The sequence below is a fragment of the Bos grunniens genome, chromosome 14, assembly GCF_055505025.1.
Source record: "Bos grunniens cultivar Pamir isolate PY7600 chromosome 14, Bosgru_T2T1.0, whole genome shotgun sequence".
Lineage (NCBI taxonomy): Eukaryota > Metazoa > Chordata > Mammalia > Artiodactyla > Bovidae > Bos > Bos grunniens.
The window spans coordinates 67,798,043-67,818,778 of record NC_141178.1 but is presented as its reverse complement, the minus strand read 5'-3'; the positions used below and the strand labels follow the sequence as shown (position 1 = coordinate 67,818,778).

At 47.3% G+C, this 20,736-nt stretch overlaps 1 long non-coding RNA gene across 1 annotated transcript; it reads right to left on the bottom strand.

Annotated features, from left to right (window-relative positions):
- Window positions 1–5,667: 5,667 nt before the first annotated feature.
- LOC147359610 (uncharacterized) lies at window positions 5,668–20,018 on the bottom strand. Its single transcript, XR_015140262.1, has 2 exons — window positions 17,831–20,018; window positions 5,668–8,500 (listed from the first exon to the last, which is right to left on the bottom strand). It is a non-coding gene; the product is annotated as an uncharacterized LOC147359610 (long non-coding RNA).
- Between the last annotated feature and the right edge of the window lie 718 nt (window positions 20,019–20,736).

The following is a 20,736-nucleotide window of genomic DNA, read 5'->3' as shown; positions in this document are numbered from 1 at the left end:
TGATCTGAGAGGCTGTATATCAGACTTCAGCCTCAGAAAAATCCACCGAATAAAACACAATTCTCCACTTTTAGATTGTGCTTTTTAGTCGACATTGCTATATATAGGGTGACATTTCAAGGACACAATTTGATAGTGTACACATTTGATAGAATGTGATAGAATGACTCACAGTCTAACAAGATCAGACTGGTTAAGGCCCATTATAATCAGGCCTTGTACCTGACCTCACATCCTATAGTCTCCCCAACTCTGGAGATGGGTGTTCATGTCCCCATTTCACAAATAAGGAACACACACACAGAGGATTAGAGAGGCCGTGTGGCCTATTTAATCACACTACTTGTCAGTCCAGTGGTTAAGAATCTGCCCTCCAATGCAGGGGACGCTGCTGGTTTGACCCCTGGTCAGAGACCTGGGTTCCCATGTGCTACATGGCAACCAAGCCTGAGCACCACAAGAGAAGAAGCCCGGTGCCTCAGTGAAGACCCATGCAGCCTAAATGAACAAGTAAATGCATAATAAGATGAATCACACAGCAAACCAGAGAACTCTAAATCTTGTGCCTTTTTCATTGTGCCACGTCGACCATCTAACCTCTAGAGAAAAAGCCTGGAACCAGACAATTCAGAGCTTCTGTTGCTTAAAGGGCCAAAAATCGAGGGTGAGGAATAATAAATAACCATGATAATAGTGGCAGGTAACATTTACTAAGTGCTCAGCATGCCATGCTGAACAATTACCTCATTTAATCTTCTTAACATCACCGTGACATAAGTTCTTTCTTATCCTTGTTTTACACATTAGGAAAATGAAGCTCAGGTGATAAATGATTTGCCCAGTTTGGATGTGGTGCAGCAGGAATCAGACCCAGACAAGCCTGAATCCAGAGCCCGTCCCCCCGATTCCTCTTGCCTTTGCAGCCAGCAATGTACCTATCCAGCAGTCCCAGCCATGCGGAGGGACTGGGAGTCCACGGGAACCCCGTAAGTCTCTGAGATTTGGATTCTTGGGTTGCAGATGTAGGACCAATAAAACCTACCTTCCAGGTGGTAGCAAAGAGCTATTGAATCAAGATCCCAGCAGGCCTGGGGGCTGGGCCTTGTCGCTGTATAAACTCCCCAGGAGATTCTGAGAAGCAATCAAAGTTGGGCTCCACCCACTGGGCCCACGTAGGTCGTAGAGGCCTCTCACACTTTAATGTGATATGGATGCAGCTTCTGGTTCATCGAGTCTGGAGTGGGCCCTGAGATTCTGTATTTCTACCCAGGCCTCCCTCCCACCTTCCACCCCAAGGCTGGGGGGACCACTTTGTCTCCCAAGACTGTAGGTCATGGTAATGAAATGGATTTTATTTTAAGTGCCAGGGAAGTCCCTGCAGACTTTTAAACAGGGGTGTGTTGTGATCTGTGTTTCTACATGGGACAGTCACTCTGGCTGCTGTGTAAAGAATAGAGCCCTGTGTGATGGGAGGGTGGTGGGCTGCCATGGAAGCAGGAGGCCCAGTGTCTGCCATGGTCCAGAACATCAAAAGACTCCTCCACTCTCTTCCAAGCAGGAACAGATGAGGAACCAAGCACGGCGCCCATACCTAGCCCAGGAGGCCAACACTGTGTAGGCATGGATGTTATTGAGCCCAAGAGGGGCAAAGAGTGGGCGCTCCAATGGCCCTTCCTGCTTCTCGCCTTGGCTGCCTCTCTGGAGGAAGGTGCTTCTTAGGGTGTGGGGTAAAGAGCTTTCTCTCCTCCGCTTCTAAAGGGCCCAGTCCCAGAATGACACGGCCTCTGGGAAGACCCAACAGGCAGGTTGGAGAGTGGGAGGGAGATTTTCGAGAAGGCTGCTTGGACCCAGCCCAGAGTCTGGCACCCTGACCAGTTCAGTTCAGTTCAGTTTAGTCACTCAGCTATGTCTGACTCTTTGTGACCCCATGGACTGCAGCACACCAGGCCTCCTTGTCCATCACCAACTCCCAGAGCTTGCTCAAACTCATGTCCATTGCATTGGTGATGCCATGCAACCATCTCATCCTCTCTTGTCCCCTTCTCCTCCCACCTTCAATCTTTCCCAGCATCAGGGTCTTTTCCACTGAGTTGGTTTTTCGCATCAGGTGATCAAAATATTAGAGTTTCAGCTTCAGCATCAGTCCTTCCAATGAGTATTCAGGACTGATTTCCTTTAGAATTGACTGGTTGGCCCTTCCAAAAGGCCCAAAAGCCCCTGAGGCCCCTTCTTTGGGGTCCTCAGGTGAAAGTTCAAAGCAAAAGGGTTTTGCTTCCAGAGGAGTGGCCGTGAGGGTTTGACAAAAGACTCAGCTTTCCAGGCTCTGCATTTTCCTCTCGGCTGGGTGAGTCACACTGCTCGAAAATGACAAACACAGGCCAATAAGATAAAAAGAATGACACAGGTGACTCAGCGGACACGGACACCCATCTGGCAGGTCTCAGAGGCCCCACAAGGGGCAGGGGACTCATTGGAAAAGGGGGGTGATTGCACTAAGGGACCCACTGAAGACATGTTTTTTTCTTGTCCTGGTTACAGACAGAATTTCTGCACTGCTTCTTTCCTGAGTCTGGCAGATCCTGGCCTTATTCACAGGGAAGGGAGGCCATAGTCCAGAATCAAGACAGGATGAATGCATGTGTATGACTGTTCCTTTGACTGTGGCAGAAAAAAGGCAGCACCCTCCCCACAGAGGGCTGGTCTAGGCCTTACTCCTGCCCCCAAAATCCACCACCAAAATGAACTTGGATACTGGGATGTTTATGTGTAAAACAAGAGGATTCTCGGATTTATTTTAAAAATTCTGCTCCCTACTCTAAAATCACTGGGAAGCAATAGATGAAATGAGATTGGCAAAATGTTGACAATCGTTCAACTGAGTGAAGGATGCATGGGTCCATGAAACCATGCTCTCTACTTTGGGATACAGTGGGTCACATCTAGGCTGAAGCAACTTGAGGTTAATATGCCTCTTCCGACTCTCTCTTCCTCAGCAGCAGCTGTCCCACAGGCTGTATATTCCAGATGGTGTTAATACCATGTACAAAACTAAAAAGAACTCACCATCTGCTTTGCCCTTTAGCAGAGCAAGAGATGAACTGTGATTGTATTAAGCCAATCTGATCTTTGCGGCTTCTTTTGTCTACCCTGGTCTAGCCTGACACAGTGTGCAGCCCTCGAGGCCACACTGACTCTTTGCGACTCCAGGGACTGTAGCCTCCTCTGTCCAGAGGATAGGCTTCCCTGTCCATGAGATTTCCCAGGCAAGAATACTGGAGTGGATTGCCATTCTCTTCTCCAGGGGATCTTCCTAGCTCAGGGATCAAACCCAGGTCTTCCACACTGCAGGCAGATTCCTTACCATCTGAGCCACCAGGGAAACCCCATAAGTTCAGTTCAGTTGCTCAGTCATGTCCAACTCTTTGCGACTGCATGGACTGCAGCACACCAGGCTTCCCTGTCCATCACCAACTCCTGAAGCTTGCTCAAACTCATATCCGTTGAGTCAGTGATGCCATCCAACCCTCTCATCCTCTGTTGTCCCCTTCTTCTCCTGCCTTCAATCTTTCCCAGCATCAGGGTCTTTTCCAATGAGTTAGTTCTTCGCATCAGGTGGCCAAAGTATTGGAGCTTCAGCTTCAACATCAGTCCTTCCAATGAATATTCAGGACTGATTTCCTTTAAGACTGACCCCATAAAGAATATATCCATTGCTTTTTCCCGAGTCCCTTCCAAGTTATACAAGCTTTCTTAGTTTTATTTCTTTTCATTTTCCTGTACCATCTCAAATCCCTCTGCCATGTCAGAGTACCATCTCTGAGTACCTTCAGTCTTCATGCTGTTCTCTAAGCCAGCACCCAGGATTGATGATGACCCCCACATGGCCTGACTTTCAGTAGAAAGGGGCCACTTACGGGAATACACACTCGGGTCACGTTAGGTGTGTGTGCGAGAGGGAGGTCAGATCTTATTGCTGGTACATATAGAGTTTCCAGTGAATCAAAACCCTAAGTATAGGGACTTCCCTGGTGGCCCAGTGGCTAAGACCACACTCCCAATGCAGGGGGCCTGGGTTCAATCCCTGGGCAGGAAATTAGGACTCACATGTCACAGTTAAGATTCCACAGGTCGCAATGAAGACCAAAGAGCCCATGTGCCACAACTGAGACCCAGGACAGCCAAACAAATAAAATAAACAAAAATATTTTGTTTAAAAGCCTAAGTATATATGATCATGCCTCTGTGAAACCTGTCTTATTGTACAGTTTTTGTAAAATTGGCTTTTATCAGAGACCAAGAGGCTTTGCTCCATTTGCTCCTAAGCAGCCATGCCAGCCTCTCAACAGCTGTCACCCAGCTGAAGAGAATAGGACGAATTGGGAGGAAGAGTCAGGAAGTATTGCAGAGTCCCCAGTCCTATGTTTCTTACACACAGTAGTCCCAGGTTCTTGGAGGGATTCTGAGAAATGAGTTCAGTGGGAGCTGTGGTTATGGGGACTGTTTTTTCTGAGCTGAAAATCAAGATACATATCAGATCAAAAACGTGATGCCACTCATGTGTGGGTCAGGCTTGGAGATTAATATGTAGGCTGACCAGGGAATTTTAGGAATATCGGATGGTCCTTTGGTTAAGAGGAAAGGCCCCTTGCTCACAAGGTTTGCCCAGGCTACCTGGGGGGTGCAACTACAATAGATCTTGTTGTTTAGAGGCATCAGAGGAGGAGGGGGCTAAACTGCCATCATAGGGGCTGTAAGAGGGCTGAAGGGGCCACTGGATGTGACCCACAGGTAGAGAGCAAAGGAATTGGCCTTTGGGGCTAAGTAGGGCTGCATTCAACTCCTGGTTCTACCCTTATCTACCACATAAGCCTCAGGCACGTCCCTAAATTTCTCTGAACCACAGTCTCTTCACTGAATTCCATTTGAATAGTGGCACCTATTTAAGGATTGGCAAGAAGATTAATAGATGAAGGCTTATAGAAACCTCTTAGGAGGTATTGGAGCTGAAAGAACCATTTCTCATCCCTTCTCCTCCCACCAGGTACAAGGGTGCTTCTCCCACTAGGTACTAGGTACATCTCTCTCTAGGTACTAAGATGCTTCTCGACCTTTTGGCTAAGATCAGGTATAGTATGGGGCTTTCCAGGTGGAACAGTGGTAAAGAACCCACCTGCCAATGCAGGAGACTCAAGAGATGCATGTTCGATCCCTAGGTTGGGAAGATCCCCTGGAGTTGGACATGGCAACCCACTCCATGATTCTTGCCTGAAAAATTCCATGGACAGAGCAGCCTGGTGGCCCACAGTTAATGGGGTCACAAAGAGTTGGGCAAAACTGAGCAACTGAGCACACCACTGGGTACTAGTTATTTCTCTAAGTACTAAGGTGCTTCTCCCTCTTGGTACTAGGTACTTCTCTCTCTAAGTACTAAGGTGCTTCTCCCTCTTGGTACTAGGTACTTCTCTCTCTAAGTACTAAGGTGCTTCTCCCTCTTGGTACTAGGTACTTCTCTCTAAGTACTAAGGTGCTTCTCCCTCTTGGTGCTAGGTACTTCTCTCTCTCAGTACTAAGGTGCTTCTTCCTCTTGGTACTAGGTACTTCTCTCTAGGTACCAGGTTGCTTCTCCTACTAGGCACCTATTCCCACTAGACAATAGAAGGAACTGTCTGCGGAAATGAAAAATTTCACTTTATTTAAATGTCATAATCTTTAGCAAGGCACACTGCCTTGCAGCAGTGGTTCATACTGCATACTAGAACACAGATATATCATCCATATCTGTATTCTAAACAGAGTTTTTTTTTAAAGTCCAATGCCTGGGCCTACCTCCAGGGAACTCTGATTCAAGCGGTCAGAGTAACTATCATGCACCACTGGGTTTGAGAACCATAACCCCAGTGCTTTCTACGTCCCAAGAAAGGGCACTCACCCACATAGCACTCATGGGTCAAGGAAGGAACTCTCTCCAGCAGACAGCTGAGAAGGCAGTACAGGTAACACCTGCTCCGATCTCAACTTTATCTTGAACAGAAAATGGAAAAAATCTTGCTGAAAAATCCATTTGCTGATATATGTCTCTTGGAATTCTAAACCTTGCACACCACCCTGATTGAAGTAGGTTTTTTTTTAAATTAATTAAGAGACTGGCAAATAAATAAAGGAATCATCTCTGTTCTTTAGCCAAAACTTTTCCTAAAACACCTGCAGGGGAGGGAAGGCAGTTTAAAGCATGAAGACTCAAAATGCAAGGAACAGTGTCAGAATCCAGACAGGTCCAGCAGGAGAAGAGAAGCGAAGATTCGGTATTAACTCTGCTCCATAGACTAATGTGACCCAGTATTCGTCAGTCTTTCCCAGCATTCCCAATGTGACAACAGAACTGCTCTTCCCATGAGGAAACAGGAGTAAAGCAGAAGAGAGAAGGACAGTCTGCCTTCAGCACTTTCATGGAAGATGAACATGTTGATGCAATTTTACATGTCTCTGAGCCAAGGCAGGAAGGTTAGCAGCATCTGTGGAATATTCCAGAAATAATACCAGCCCCATAAATCCCAGGGCAAAGCCTTATATCCTTTCAATTCTTTATGTGCTCCTTCAGTCTTTATTTAGGCAGCCAACTCGTAGATGTCCCAGGCACACAATGGGTGTTCCAATTACCCGAAGTAGAAAAAGGAATCAGCTTCTTCTCTTGCATCCCAGGTGGCACTCGTGATAAAGAACCTGCCTGCCAACGCAGGAGACAAAAGATGTAGATTCGATCCTTGGGTCCGGAATATCCTCTGGGGCTGGGCACAGCAACCCATTCCGATGTTCTTGCCTGGAGAATCCCATGGACAGAGGAGCCTGGCGGGCTGCAGTCCAGTGGGTCTCAAAGAGTCAGACACAAGTGACTTAGCACGCAGGCATGATGCTTTAAAAAAATTTCTCAGACACCATTATATTAAGGGGAAGCAGAGCTGTTCTCTCTTTCGAACAATTGTCTTCAGGCTTCAAACCACCTGAGACCCAGCCCCAGCCCTGTCTGATCCCCACTCCTCTCCCAGCTCACTCCATGACCTGGGCAAATCACTTGACTTCTCTGTACCAAGATTTCTCTCTAATTAAGATGATGGCAGTCGTTCAACCTGCCTCCCAGGATTGCAGTAAGAATCGAGTTTGCACAAACTCAGGATGGTGACTTCATGAGGCTCTGTCGGCACCCATGCAGATGGAGGCTGCAGAGAATGGTAGAGGAAGTGAGGGAGTGGAGGTCTGCCCTGCCCCCCACCCAAAGGGCGGTGACGAGGCAAGGGGAGGAGCATCCTGCTGCTGCTGACGGTGGTAATGTCACGGACGACTGCAGCCATGACGATGACCCTTGTCATCTCCGAGTACAGCCTTTGTACACAGGCTGAGCAGCAACCAGGTAGAAAGGGGAAAGACAGGGGCAGACAGCAGTTCCTCCTCTCCCTGGGAGCCCACCTTGGTTGAGTGCATAATCTACCCAAGGAAACTCACGTGATTTTAAATTTTTTTTTTTTTTTTGCAATACCTTTTTGTTTAAATTAAGGATGAGTGTTCCATGGAAGGTGTCAAAAAAAAAAAAAAAGATCAGATTAGAATGGGTGGTGTTGACTGCCACTGATAACTAAGGATCCACGCAGTAATGTTGGTAGCCCGCCTTTCTGCCCAGGTGCTCAGCAAACCAGTACAGATGGCATCTGACACCTGGACCCATGGGAAAAGCAGGGTACCCCTCCCTCAGGGATGCTCTCCCAGGATGTTACAGCAATCTTTATGAGCCAGAGAGCAGAGGAGGGAGGAGGGCAACTAATGTTTGCTGAGTGCTAACCAGGTAATCCTCCCAATTATCCTCTGCAATAAAAATCATTATCCCCATTTTACAGATGAGACAACTCGAGGTCGTAGAGATGGAGTGACTTGTCCAAGATCACATGGCCAATAAGCAGAGGAACTGGAGCTTGAGAAAAGCCTGGCTCAAAGCATTGTATGCTAAGTGCTGTGGGAAATGAGAAATAAATATTCCAGAGTTAATATGCTCTTTAAGGAACTTTCAGTCCAGTGAGGGAGATGAACAGGTGCAACTGACATAAAAGATAAGATGGAATACAATAAATGGTAACACACAATGAAAGGACTTTAAGGGCCCAGAGGAGGGAACAATGAATACTGACCCCAGATCTAGATGGCATTTGAAGGGGACCATGAAACATGAGAAGAACCACAGCAGGGGGAGAAGAGGGACAGGCGGGGAAGGAAGGAAGGGCAGGGGGGAGAAAGACTAGCCCCAGTAAAGGCCTGGGGTCCAAGAGCATCTGTCAGGCTGCCCAGAGTCACCAGGGCAGACCCCACGTGACTCTCCTGCTTCCAGTTCCTTTCCTTCCAGCGTAGGATCCAGGCAAGGCTCACCAGGGCTTTCAGAAACTGCGCTCCTCCACAAACCATGAATTGCCACGGGCTTGTCAGGGCTCCCCGGTAACTCAGTTGGTAAAGAATCCGCCTGCAATGAAGAAGACCCCGATTCAATTCCTGGGTGGGGAAGATCTGCTGAAGAAGGGATAGGCTACCCACTCCAGTATTCTTGGACTTCCCTTGTGGCTCAGCTGGTAAAGAATCCACCTGTAATGCAGGAGACCTGGGTTTGATCCCTGGGTTGGGAAGATCCCCTGGAGAAGGGAAAGGCTACCCACTCCAGTATTCTGGCCTGGAGAATTCATGGACTGTATAGTCCATGGGGTCACAAAGAGTGGGGCCACCACTGAGCAACTTTCACTTCATTTCACTTCACTCTTGATCTCCCCGATGTCCTGTTCCCTCTTTCAGGCTGCACTCACTCTTGACAGGACTCATTTTCCACTCCCACCATCCTCCTCTTACTCTGGCAGGCCTCATCCTAATCAGTTTGAGGGCTGGACGTGGTACCCTCACCCTAGGCGAATCAGTCTCCCTTCCAATGGGCTCCCGTCAAGCCTTCGTTCCCATGGCACTTACTCAGCTACACAGCACTCACCAGTGTATGTATCTTTATCCCCCGTGAGGCTGTGAGCCTCATGAGAACAGGGCTCTTATTTAGCTTCCAACTATAACACAGCTCCTGGCACATAGAAGGTGATAAGCAAATAAAGTAGAATGGTAGGCTGAACCAATAAAATGACAATGGAAAGAGATGAGAAATGAGGAGAGAAAGGAAATGGGGGGGCCAAATTTTGCGTTAGAGCAGGGTTTTTAAGCCAGGTTAATTTGTTCCATTTTTATCGTGCAGCCAGTGGGGAAGGACTGATGGGTTTTGGGGAAAGAAGCGATACATCTTATGCATCGGGGTATAGCGTGACTACAGAGAGAGAGCAGGGCTGGAGGCAGGGAAAGTCTTTAGGAAGCTTTTGTGATGGCTCAGACAAGAAATGAGAAGGTGGACATATGACTTATTTGAAGAAGCCTTTTAAAAACTGGAACATACCAAGGGGGAAAGGAGGGGTGGGATGAACTGGGAGATTGGGACTGGCATGTACACACTGTGGATATTATGTATACAATAGATAGGGCTTCTCCGGTTCTCAGCAATAAAGAATCCGCCTGCAACGCAGGAGTTGCAGGAGACACAGGTTCGATCCCTGGGTCTGGAAGATCTCCCGGAGGAGGGCATGAAACCCACTTCAGTGTTCTTGCCTGGAGAATCCCATGGACAGAGGAGCCTGGCAGGGTAGAGTCCATAGGGTCGCAAAGAGTCAGACATGACTGGAGCGACTTAGCACACACGCGTACACATGCATATAATAGAGTATTAATATTACCAGTGCTCTGTGGTGACCTAAATGGAAAGAAAATCCAAGGAAGAAGGGATATATGTGTAAATATAGCTGATTCATTTTGCTGTGCAGCAGAAACTAACACAGCATTATAAAACAACTGTACTCCAATAAAAAATTAAAAAAAAAAAACCCACTGAACCCAGAGGACACAGAGCACATTCAAGCTCTAGCTAAAGTGGCCAAGAGCTGTCCTGGATGGTTGGCAGGATTCCATGACACCAGACAAGACTGCTGTGCACAAGTCTGGGGAGGGGTGAGAAATCGCCATGTGTACATCAGACCTCTTAAGAAATATTACATGAATAAGTGGAAGCCTTGGCAAGCACTTCCCTGGGAAACCGCCTATTACATGACTAAGTCCCTGAGAAATCTCTGTTGATGGCCTGGCGGAACCTTCGCCGGCCGAATCTCTCACTGAAAACCTCAGAGGGCTTCTGGGAGCATGTGGATTATGGGCTGTGGGAATCTCGGGTCATAAAACTTTCGCCCAGCTGCTCAAGTGCCCAGTCGGGCAATTAAGAAGGATGCTTTCAAGCAGATCAAAAGACTCTAGTGAGGTGATCTCAGGAAGCTTCCTGCCCTCCCTGTGAGGAAGGCAGGAGTCAGGACTCATTATCCTCATTTTACAGATGAGAAAAGTAGGTTCCCTGGTGACTAAGTCCCTTGCCTGAAGTCAAACAACCAGCAAAGGGTGGAACCCAAAATAAGCATCACAGTCACCCAATTCCCAGGACATCCATCATCACTCCAGAGCCTTCCATTCCTTGGAAGCTAGATTGCTTCTTGGGAAGTCTGGAGCCACGTTTGGGATGTTAGGGCCTGGAGTTGTCCACAGGATCTTTTCCAACCATCTGGTACCCACAGACACTTCCATGCACACGCAGTGACTTTGCAACACTGAGATGTCTTGATAGTATACCCAGGCCCCCAAACCTAACAATAACAGCCCAGTTACTCCTTGGCAAACCTATATGCAAGCCATTTAAGAGGACACACTTGATCTTAGCTGTCATCTTAGAGAACTCCTCAAGTTCATAAAGTCATGTCTGATTTCAGATCCCAGTTCTGCCCTTGCTCTTCCCAGGACCTAGTCAAGTTACCGAACCTAAGACCCACTTCCCACATCTAGGAACTGGAGCTATTCAGAAAGGATGTTGTGAGGAGTCAGTGAAGTCAGACACATAAAAAGCACAGCAGAAAGCCCAGCCCAGAGTAACCATTCAATAAATGTCAGCAATCATGAAGAGCTTTGCTCGTAGGAGTGATCTGAGTTTGAAAAGTAACTCTCCGTTGTCTGTCTGTTCATAGTCTGGCTATTAAAGAGTTAAGTTCAAATCTTAGTATTTGACCAACTCTTTCCCTTCTGGACAAGGAAGTTTATTTTTGCTCTTAATAATCTCAGCTACTGGCCATGTTTTAAACAAGAGGTGATTCATTTCTCTTCATTCAGAGGATACCTGTTAGAGCAAGAATGCTGTGTCTGGCTGGCCAAGGCCTTAAAATTCTCTCTGGAGTCCTGCCTTGTACCTCCCTTGTCATTGTCACCTGGTCATCAACAAGTCCAGTGTCCTACCAATTCAAGGCAGCTGACAAGGAGAGGCCAGAGGCTGGGATTCTGATGCAAGGTGGTACAGGCAGCTGTGGTCCCTGACTCCAATATCATCTTCACCTGGGTCGATTTTATAGCATCTTCTGACCTGGAAGACGGTCTCTCCATATGAACCCTGGTTATTTAATGCACTTGAACAGTCAAGTCCTTTTATAGGTTGTTGTTCTTTTTCAATATTATGGTTGCACTTCATAGACGCCAATGTCCCACCCTAATCCCATCAGCCCACCCCTCAGATCATCAGCAGTTTGGTGACAGTTCCCGTAAACTCTGCTGCCTTCTTGCCCCAAATCCCTACATCTCTTGGTCTGAGCTCTTTCTATGCCACAGTAGTGCGTTCAGCCCTCTCTGGGGGCAGGCCAGGGAGATAATGCCTCCATGAGTGACCCTCAACTGATACAGAACAAGAACTAATAAATACCCCAGTGAGCCTACCCCTCCGTGGGGCAGCTTTGAGATCAGCCAATACTGCCTCTTAAAGGGACCGTAGCACAACTCAGGCCCAGTGCACATGGTGACAAGTGACTCATCTGCGCGCCTTCACTGGCTTCCGCCTTTCCCTGGATCAGTTCCTCACTCCCCAAGTGAAGCTTCCTCAGATCACCTCCATTTTGACTGCTGGCACTCAGAATCTCTGCCTGGGGTCTGCTTTTGGGAGAATCCAAACTAAGGTTCTTCAAAGAAAGTTGCAGTTATACTAAAAGAGCACAAACCATTTTACATTAGGCAGACACTGTGAAATATGATATAGAGCAAGTCTAAAATGAATAAAACCCCTGGTTACAAAGTCTCTGTCTCAACAGACTCCTGTAACACTGTTCTTGTTGCTCAGTCGCCCAGTCATCTCTGACTTTTTGTGACCCCGTGGACTGCAGCACACCAGGTTTCCCTGTCCCTCACCATCTCCTGGAGTCTGCCCAAGTTCATGTCCATTAAATCAGTGATGCCCTCCAACCATCTCATCCTCTGCCCCCTTCTCCTCCTGCCTTCAATCCTTCCCAGCATCAGGGTCTTTGATGAGTCGGCTCTTCGCATCAGGTGGCCAAAGTATTGGAGCTTCAGTTTCAGTATCAGTCCTTCCAATGAGTATTCAGGGTTGGTTTCCTTTAGGACTGACTGGTTTGATCTCCTTACTGTCCAAGGGACTCTCAGTCTTCTCCAGCACCACAGTTTGAAAGCATCAGTTCTTTGGTGCTGACTACCAGTTAACTCAAGGTCAGGGCCTCGTTCACTAGTCATGCCAGCCCTGATCATGAATATGATGTGAATGCTTCCAGAGTCTGTAGCCAGCCAGTGCTGAGCTCTCAGAAATAAATGAATTAGAGTCTCCAAGACCAAGAGGATCAGCTTGAGTGCAATGGCTTAGAAGTTTCTCAGTAGCCTCTTTACATCTTGGAACTTAACTCAGAATCTGCGAGCATAGAGGTTAAAACCAAAGAAAACAAAAATTAGAAATATTCCATTTAAATCTCCTTGTCTATTGAGAGCAAGGTGGCTTTATCTTACAGACCAGATGCAAACAGAGGCAGGCATTTTCCCCGGATCATCAGGGAACACAGTGAAACGCTGGACAGAGACAGTGGCCCTGACACAGACACCAGTCACACCAGCCTTGGCAAGAGCCTCCAAAGCTTGGCTGTAGACATCGGAGCAGAAAGTTGGAGCTGAAGAAGGGAAAAGTAAACACTACATGGGAGCCAGAAGGACAGAGTTCACAGGTACACACGAGCCATCCCCTGGGACTCCAGAAATAACTGAGGTGAGACTCTTGGCAAGGACCCCAAGGCCATAGTGAAAGAGACTAGCACCAGGTGAGCACAGATAAATCAGTAAATACATACATATATATATGTATGTATTGATGATGATAAAGGTGATGGATGTGACCCTGACTCTTGCCCAAACATGTGATCCCTGGGGACTAAGGAATATAAAATCATGTTTTTCCTAATGGTATTGTAAGTCCCTATAGTACAGCAACTCACCTCACCTTCTAGTGTGTTGTTAAACACTCAACACTAGGTGAACAATATAGATGAAGAGAAAGACACATTTTTCTTTTCTATTTAATGAAAGAAGTGAAAGTGTTAGTCACGTCTGACTCTTTGCAACCCCACAGACTGCAGCCTGCCAGCCACCTCTGTCCTTGGAATTCACTGGACAGAGGCAAGACACTGGAGTGTGTAGCCATTCCCTTCTCCAGGGGATCTTCCCAAGATCCAGAGGTGGAACCCAGGTCTCCCGCATTGCAAAAAGATTCTTTACTATCTGAGCCACCAGAGAAGTCCTTGTTTAATGAGCTTAATACAAAAAGTTTAAGCTTCCTCCCCTTGCCCTTGTCCCTTGGTTAGAGGCTGCTTTTTCACTGGGTCTGCTGAGGACAGAAGCCTGTGTATTCAGTGCTTCACACTGGCCTACTCATCATCACATCACAGCCAGACCCACCTCAAATTGGAAAGTACAATCTCAAAGCCCTCCCAGGGCCCAGCTCTAAGAACAATCAACCCAGAAAACGTGGAACGGAGAAAGCATCTTTGCAGGCATGGACCATTTCCAAAATAATAAATGACACTGCTATAAAGCACAAAGTGTGGGGGTCCCTTGTTTCACAGCAACAGGTAATTAACACACCCTCGACTGAAGGGCTGCGCCCACACTTTAGATAACACCATTCTGAAGGACCGACATTAAGTCACCATTCCAGTGGGGTGAGTGGGATAATGATGAAAAGCAGAGGCAGAAAGCTAGATGAGAAGTCAAAAGCCTCGCGTTCTGGTTCCAGCTCTATCAAGACTCCCCAGCTGTGTGAGCTCCGTGAGATCATTTCCTCTTCTGTAAAGTGGAATTCATGATAAATACCCATCTTACGTCACACTGTCATTATTAGACTCAGATGACAGAACCCCAGCAAAGCTTTGTTAATACATGAGATTATATCCCAAGTAAGGGGTTATAATCATCCACGTTATCAAAATCATTCTTATGGATGGATGTTACAAAGTAAAGCTGGCCAAAGTTAAAATGGTTCAGTCAAAGTAAACAGAACCCACTCCGAGTATTTGGAACAAGGTGAAGTTAACATGGGAAATGTTAACATGGGAAATGGGCTACGCAGCTGATGGAAAGGCTGGAAACCCCACCAAGAAGTAATGGGGCCACCCAACGATTAATAATAGCAGCAAGCCCCTTAGCTGGAGGGACAGAGAGAAACGGCAGGATCATAGGAACCCAAGGCCTGGGGTCATCTTATAAGAAGCCAGAACCATGGTGGGAGCCAGAGCCAAGAACGAAATGCAACACGCCTCTGCCACATGCTTCTGAAGGCGGCGGGGAGAGGAAATGCCCTTTCCCATTTCTCCCTTCCTGATGCCCTTCAGTAATGGTCCAGTGCCTCCCATGTGCCAGACCCAGCCAGAAACCAGCTAACACAGGAGTGACAAGTGGACCTGGAGCCAACAAGCCCTGGGCCAAAGAAGCAGTCTGTTCAACCAGAAATGCAATAATACACTGGAAATGGAAGTAACACACTACAAAGTTCCAAAGACTCAGACTCCAAAAGATTGCCTGGCCATTCATCTGGTGCAATCCCTCATTCTCCAGGTGAGGCTTCAAAGAGGACAATGATATGACTTGCCCCAAATCAGCTGGCTAAGGGCAGCCTGGAACCAGGGCCTCTGAATTCCCAGTTCATAGCTTTTCTTCACAGCGTTAATTTTACCATAAAGACTAGCAGAGGCACTTGAGCTTCACAACAGGAGGTATTCCAATAGTTGATTTCTAAGATGGCTATTTGAACCTGAGAACTCACTTTCCCCTGAAACAAGGTTATCTTGGCTGACTGACGGTGGTCCCAGTCTGGCTATTGAGCCCACAACACGAGAAGAAAGGAGGGCTTCCCAGGTGGCTCAGTGGTAAAGAACCCACCTGACAATGCAGGAGACTCGAGAGATGTGGGTTTGATCCCTGGGTTAGGAAGATCCCCTGGAGTAGGAAATGGCAACCCGCTCCAGTATTCTTGCCTGGAGAATCCCACAGACAGAGGAGCCTGGCAGGCTGAAGTCCAGGGGGTCCCAGAGAGTCAGACACTACTGAGCGACTAAACACACACGCACAACAGGCTGATGAGCATCTTTCTCCCAGGGCAGAAGAGAAGAGAGTCTCCCCCATGTGCTTGCTCTGTCATCCAAGGTGTGATGGGCGTGGGGACCCCCACCACCCCTACTGCTATTCCTTCCCACAGTGGCCATTCCTGGGGCTGCAGGGCCAGCAATGGAGTAAAGAGCACCTGGAAGGCTGAGAGCAGGTTCTTTTTTTGTTCGTTTAATACCTTTGTACCCTCAGCACCCTTCCAGTAACCAGCCCAGCTCAGTCCTGTGATTGCCAGCATGCCCTCCCTAGAGGGGTCTGAAATAGCAACTTCAAAGAATAGGCGCTATTATGAAATCACTTTATATTAGGAAAATGAAAAAAAAAGTCTTTTGTTTTTCTACTACAAGTGAAACAGTAAAATTTGCGTGCATAAGCACAAAGTGCTCTTAGATGGTGAGGAAAGTGAGGGGAGATGCTGAGAGATGGGGGCCTGTTATCTGTGAGATGAAGGCCCCATTCTCCGGGGCTGCAGTGGGTTCATTCTCCTGCGATTTGGGCAGAGGATCCTTTAACTGCTGCAAGGTTGCCCACACTAGATCTTCTGGTTTTAGACGTGGCTCCTACAATTCGTGAGCTCCAATTTCAATAACCAACCACCCAAAAGAAAGAAAATACCCATCCACCCAAAAACGAGAATGAGGGCAAATTCCCCAGGAACTTAAAATGCAACTTTGGTGCTAATGCAGAAATGGAAACCGAAATACACTTTCTGCTCTGCAGGTCAAAACGCAGAGACGTATTTCCTCAAAACTTGACCCTGCCTCCCAGCTGCAGAGAATAGGAAATCCAAGTCTATAGAGCTTTGCTGCATTCACACTACAGTGGCCTCGGCCGTGAAGCTTCCCTACCCTGCGGGGTGGAAGTGATTGGTCCCCATCCCTCACCCCCTGCCCCTCTTTCTTGTTCCCATTCCACTGGGTCAAGGACACCAAATACAGTCCCACAAGTAGAGCACTGGCCAATTCAGGAGATGCCATTTCCGTCAGCTGCGGTGCGAATGGCACCCCCTGGAGTTGTGCCACGCTTCTGTTAGAACATCTTGCCGATGGCAGTGTTAAGACTGACACCTACAAGGCCACAAGCTTCTGGCTGAACTACAGTCATCTCTGTGACTCTAGCACCTAACACAGTGCCTGGTACAGAGAATCTCGATGTGAACTTGAAGGGATTTCAGAAGCAATGAATTTGAGAGGAGAGTCAGCACCCCCACTTAGACAGGAAATAAGTAGTTATTTTAAATAGCAGTAGCATCCTAATTAAAGTATGGATTCTTCTTCAAATAACCTTGGATACTTTAAAGAGTAAATATACAGAGTGATTAAGATCTCTGGCTCTGAGATCAGAAGGATTTGGTTTTGAATCCTTGCTCCACAACTACTAATCCAAAGGTCTCTAAGCCTTAGTCTCCTCATCTGTGAAGATCTACTAAGATCACGCCTTAGCCTAGTGTCTGATACACAGTAATGTACAGTATGTCTTGGGTGTAATGATGAAGTAGATTGTTAATGGCAATTAAGCAACAATTAAATGTTAATCCTAAAAGGCACATTTTAGTTATCAATATTTATATCCCACAAGAATGAATATGCCCAGGGCATACTGAGTGCTTGTGTGTGTGTGTGTGTGCGCGTTCAGTCGTGTCTGACTCTTTGCAGCCCCATGGACTGTGGCCCACCAGGTTCCTCTGTCCATGGAATTTTCCAGGCAAGAATACTGGATGGGTTATGGGTTACTATTTCCTACCCCGAGGGGATCTTCCCTACCCAGGGATCGAACCCAAGTCTCTTGAGTCTCCTGCATTGGTGGATTCTTTACCACCTGGCCATCTGGGAAGCCTCTGTTGAGTGCTTAGTTAATGCTTATTGAATGAGAGAGAAAGGAGAGACCTAGTGAGAGAATGAGAATCAAGGGTGGAGGGGAGTGAGTAGGGAGAGGGAAGAAGGGAGGGTGGAAGGGAAGAGGGCACTGAACCAGGAGTCTGGAGAGATACAGCTTCAAATTTGACACCACTAACACTGTGACCTTAAGTCCCTTTCTTGGTCTCAATATACTCCTTTTTTAAGATCAAAGGTCATTAGTCGATGTCTCAGGTCCCTTCTCCATATCCCCTCTCTGCTCTCTCCTGATCCTTTTTTGCAGCTTTCCTTCACATCCTGCAGGTGGTGCTGCTGAGTTAAGAAGAAAACCTGTTTTTCTGCAGCCTGGTTCCCAGCTGCCAAGTCTCTGCTTGAATAGCAGACTGGGAACCAGAGAAATCACTTACTTGTTGCTGAAAATGCCCCGGGGCAGTAAACGAATCATTCCGTTTCCTTTCTCGCCTACTTGGCCTCTCCTGGTGCCCTGAAATCTCTCTGGGTGTGGGGAGGCAGCTGGCCCTGAAATTCCGAGTCCAGTTCCACTACTTCCTGGCCAGTGACCTTGAGCAAAGGCATTTGCCCTTTTGAAGTGTCAATACGGACAGCCCTAGAAACAGTGGGAAAATTTGTTAAGTAGTGTTCAGCAGTTGAAGAGCCCAGTGCCTGGCCCATAGTAGATATTCAAGAAATTCATTTCCCTTTCCTTCCCTGCTTTTCACTCACTAAGGACTACGGCTAGTGTTGAGAAGAAATGAACTGTGCAGTGCCAGAGTGATGAGGAGATGGGCTTTCCAAGGGGATTCACTGAGGACAAGACATGTCATCTGAGGCTGGAAAGATGAGAAGGAGAGATGGCCCAGGCAAAAGGGCCACCCTATGCAAAGACAGCCAGTCTTACCCAACTCCTCTGCCCCATACTTTACAGACTGATCCTGAGTCCAGTGGCTGTGTCTCCTGAGCCCAGAGCCCACCTTGTTCACGCCTCTACGAAGGTATCTGCCTATGTTGTAAGTTATATATATCCAGTCATGTCTCTTTAAGGACTAGGAGTGAATTTTATTCATCTTTGCCTCCCTGGAGCCTGGCACAACAAATGCCTTAATGAATAGATGAGCCGACGAATGTACCACCTTGGCATCATCCTGGCCCTTTTTCTCTGCACGCTAAGTTGATTCAGTCATGTCTGACTCTTTGCAAACCCATGAACCATACCCTGCCAAGCTCCTCTGTCCAGGGGATTCTTCAGGCAAGAATACTGGAGTGGGTTGCCACTTCCTGCTTCAGGGGATCTTCCCAACCTAGGGATTGAACTCATGCCTATTATGTCTCCTGCATTGCAGGTAGGTTCTTTACCACTAGCATCACCTGGGAAGCCCTCTCTTTTTCTCTAAGCTTTTTTTTTTTTTTTTAATGTGGACCATTTTTAAAGTCGGTATTAAATTTGTTACAATATTGTTTCCATTTCACATTTTGGTTTTTTGGCCTCCAGGCCTGTAGAATCTTAGCTCCCTGACCAGGAATCAAATCAACAACCCCAGCATTGGAAGGCCAAGTCTTAACAACTGGATTGCCAGGGAAGTCCCTCATCCAGTCGCTCATTGGATGTCTCTATACGTAGGCATCCTGACCTTTAGCTGCACCTCCCCCAACACGTATTTACCCCTTGATACCTGGTGGGTTCTCAATACATGCTCACATTGTTGAAATTAAGTTGCATTTTCATTTACTGAGTACCTGTAGTGTGCTGGGCACTGGAGATGCAAAGATATGCAAGGAAGGGCTTATTTTAGAAGAATAAAAGAACAGGAACACATATGCAACATTCGCTATGTTCATATCCCACGGCTAAGTGCTCTGTACATACTCTTTCTTAATGCTCACCAAACCCTATGAAATGGGTACTATGATTAGCACCATTTCACAGGTGGGGAAAGTAAGGCCCAGCTGGGGAGACTTGTACAGGATGGCAGAGCCAGACTGAAAGCCAGGAGTCCGACATGAAAGGCCTTGCCACTCACCACTGTGTCGTGAACATGCACAGGTGTGTGTTTACAAATCACGTGTTCAGTGTAGGAGAGCTCAGGACTGCAATGGCAGTTGGGGAAGATTTCCCAGAGAAGAGTCAGGAAGGGCTTTCCAGATAGATCATGGTGCCAGTGGGGAAGGTGCTGGAGAGGGAGAGGAAGGAACATTCTAGAAGGAGAGAAGTGTGCAGTCTGCAGGGAACATGGCAGAGAGACAGAACCTATCTGGGAGACGCTGGCTGCTCCTCCCCTCTGGAAGGTCAAGTGCTGAGTCTAGAACAGGCCATCTCAGGAAAAGACACACAGTACTAGAGACTCTTGAGATAAGTCTAAAAACAGAAAGCTCCGCCCCCCACCCCACCCCTTTTGGAGAGCTGATCTGTGTGACTTGCCTGCTTTAGTCTGGGCAATCAAAACATACAAAGGCCCCAAACCCTTATTCAACATTCACTAAACACCTACCACGTGCAGGAACTTACCCATGAGCACCCGATCTGGGCTGTATATGTTGTACTATGAGAGCTGGTGGAACAATAAGGTTTGAATCTGTCCAGGTTTGAATCTCAGCTCTAGTAAACACTCACCTTGCACAAGTTACTTCTCCCGTCCATGTCGTGTTTCCTCGTGTGTTAAAAGAATACTGATAAACAGCAATCATACAGGACTGTTGTTTTAAATGAGTTCTTTCATGTAAAGTGCATGGAACACAGCCTGGAAGATAGTAAGCACTTAGTAGATGCTGGATATTTACATGTGTGCTCCCACTGAAAATTTACTCTTGATTGAACACCTACTAAGTAAGAGAACCAGGGGGCCAAAATGGTATCACTTGTGCTAAATCCCATGATATCAAAACTGGATTTAAAACCTGACTTACCTGCAATTTCAACCTTCCCCCAAAATGTGGTCTTAATCACCCAGTCTGGAATTTTCCGGTTGGCACCATTGAGGTAATCTGTCATGGGGGTGTGGCCCTCCCCACCCCCTTCCTTTGACAGGCAATTCGCATGACAAAGATGCCTGCTGGTCCTTTCCCCAAAAGAAGAAATTTCTGGCCTGAAATGATGTTTTCCTTTGCAACATTTTCCTTTGCTAAAATGATGTTTTCCTTTGCCCGTCCTGCCCATAAACACCTTCCATTTGGTCCAGCCCCTCCAAGTACCTGTCTATCTATTTGATGTGTGTGTGTGTGTGTGTGTGTGTGAGTCACTCAGTTGTGTCTGACTCTTTGCGACCCCAAGGACTGTAGCCTGCCAGGCTCCTCTATCATGGAATTCTCCTGGCAAGAA